Source organism: Rhinopithecus roxellana, unplaced genomic scaffold (genome assembly GCF_007565055.1).
Source record: "Rhinopithecus roxellana isolate Shanxi Qingling unplaced genomic scaffold, ASM756505v1 contig4114, whole genome shotgun sequence".
In the NCBI taxonomy this organism is placed as follows: Eukaryota; Metazoa; Chordata; class Mammalia; order Primates; family Cercopithecidae; genus Rhinopithecus; species Rhinopithecus roxellana.
This window is the reverse complement of record NW_022143000.1, coordinates 2,294-5,039: the sequence shown is the minus strand read 5'-3', so window position 1 is coordinate 5,039 and position 2,746 is coordinate 2,294. Positions and strand designations below refer to the sequence as shown.

At 35.7% G+C, this 2,746-nt stretch overlaps 1 pseudogene; it reads left to right on the top strand.

Moving 5' to 3' along the window:
• Positions 1–964: 964 nt before the first annotated feature.
• Positions 965–2,366, top strand: LOC104658324 (annotated as a pseudogene).
• Positions 2,367–2,746: the final 380 nt, after the last annotated feature.

Here is a 2,746-nt window from a genome sequence, read left to right as displayed (position 1 = left end):
GTATTTTTTAGTAGAGACGGGGTTTCACTGTGTTAGCCAGGATGGTCTCGATCTCCTGACCTAGTGATCCACCCGTCTCGGCCTCCCAAAGTGCTGGGATTACAGGCTTGAGCCACCGCGCCCGGCTACCATGGGCACTTTTTTATTCCTCAGGCTTACCAAGCTCAGTTGCATCTTAGAGAATTTGTTCTTGCTGTTTCTTCTGCCTGGAATACATGTTTCCCAATCTTTTAAGACTATTGTTATCTGTAGGTTTCGTCTCGGATGTCACATCTGAGAGAGGTTTTCCTTGACCACTGTAGCCAAAGTAAATGTTGATCACTGAAGGAATAAGGGAGTGAATGAATGGAGTGGTGCAGAGTTGATAATAAAGGCTAATTCACTATATATCTCCAAGCAAATCAGTTTGTAATGCTTTTCCTGCCTAAAATCTATACAGCTGATTCACAAATACTTGGTTGACAGGTTTTAGATACCTTGTGGCTCATCAGCTTATATGTTGTTGGGGCCAGAATGTATTCTTACACTTCATTCCAATTTGATTTTACAGAAGAGTTGGGGTTTTTATTTTTCTTTTAATTAAGAGGGCTGTGAAATTGTTACCTATAACTTTAAATCTCATTTAATTCCTCCCAATAGGATTTAAGATGGATTGGCATCAAAATTCACTTCTTTAACAAAAGTGCTTCATGACTTTAATAAAATATTGGAGAGTGGTAGGATCCATGGAAGCACTTTACAAAAACTTGTGATAGGAAGTTTTGATGATGAGCAGACTTTGCAACAATTGGAGTTGCAAAATGAACCAATTTTACAATGCTTCCAGAATGCAGTTAGTGAAACAAAGATGAAGATATCAGTCTTCTCCCAGGGAGTGAACAGGAGTGTGAAGAGGATGGTTCAGAGATAGAGGCTGATAGCCAGAGGACCTAGAAGATTTAGAGGAGGAGAGGAAGTGTCAAATATGGGTGGTGACAATCCTGAAGTGAGTGAGAGCAAACTCAAGCAAATTCGATCTGAAAAAGCCCAGTTTTCAGTGATGAGGATTCTGACCTTGACTTTGATATCAACAATTTTGGAACAGCAGAGCAAGGTACAAAACAAAGGACATGGGAAACCAAGAGACAAGCATAGTAGATGAGAAACTCTTCCAACTCTTTGAAACGAAGTCTTATTTAGAAAACAGAGAAAAAGAAGAGGAATGAAAAAATGATGATGATGATGATGAGGTGGATGATACTGATTGTTTTTTAAGATAGTGATTCTGATGAAGGTGAAGGGGGACTGTTTGGAAGTAAAAAACTTAAAAGTTTTGAGAGAGGAGAGAGCACTTTCTTCCTCCTCAAATTAGCTTTTGTTCTGTTTTCCTAGGAGAGATGTAATTGTAGTTAGAAGATTTACAGCTAAGAAATACTGTGCTCTATCTTACCAGTTATAAATGAATCTGTACTTCCATTCAGTTTATGTTTCATTTGTTCCTCTAATCATTTTATGGTAGTATTTTTAGTTGCCAATTTCACCTAACAACTATTTTTGGCTTACAGTATTATTAAATTAGAAAGTAATGTAGACATACAGTATACATACAAATATATATGCATGTGTTAATGATGTATTTTCTATTCCTAATTAATAGTTTAAAAATTTTTATTTTAGTCAGGTAAAAAAAAAGTTCCAGAAATATGAAGTACAAAGATTTTTTGGATCCAGTTGAAAGTGATGAAGACATAGCAAGTGATCATGATGATGAGCTGGGTTCCAACAAGATGATGAAATTGCTGAAGAAGAAGCAGAATAAGCATTTCTGAAATGTGAGTATTTTGAACCATCCTTTGCAATGTGAGCTGAATTGCCCAATTATGTATTTGTACTTGTGGTTTTCACATATGTTTGTTTTAAGAAGTTAGATTCTCCTATCAGATATTCTCAAGATAGCAGAGGAAAGTCTCTGGATTTAAAGGGACATTAGAGGTCAGTTAATGAAGAAAAAATATTACTGGCAGTAGCAATCAAACTTTCTTACCAGGAACTTTGATTTGGTTTTGTGCCCCCAAAATCCTGTTATTTTTGTGAGATAGGAAGTTTTTATTATAGATTGATGAATAATTTATTTCTATATATTGGACACTTTTTGTTTCTGTTTCTTCCATAGCATTTCACTGAAATGATACCTTCTCTTCCTTAATACCTGAATGATTTTGGAAGTTCTGAGTATTTGGTTGCATTAGGCATATAAAAGAAGAACTTTTGAGAACTTTATAATAACATTATTATAATATGTTTCCTTTTGTTTTTCTAATGGAAAGCAGAATACTTCTTTTGATAAGAGTTTTGGTATTGTAGGGATGAAGATGATGACCTGGAAGAAAGTGAAGACAGTAAACAATGTAAAGAAAGCTTGAAAAGAGTGACCTTTGCTTTGCCAGATGGTGAGGCAACTGAAGATGCAGGTGTTTTAAATGTAAAGAAAAATTCTGATGAAGTTAAATCCTCTTTTGAAAAAAGACAGGAAAAGATAATTAGAATTTAAGGAAGTTTTAATATGCTTGACATGATTTTGGAACTGACAGACTACTAACAAATACTCCCTATTTTTCTTTTCTTCTTTTTTTTTTTTTTTTTTTTTTTTTTATGGAGGCTTGCTCTGTCACCTAGGCTGGAGTGCAATGGTGCGATCTCGGCCCACGGAAGCCTCTGCCTCCTGGGTTCAAGTGATTCTGCCTCAGCCTCCTGAGTAGCTGAGACT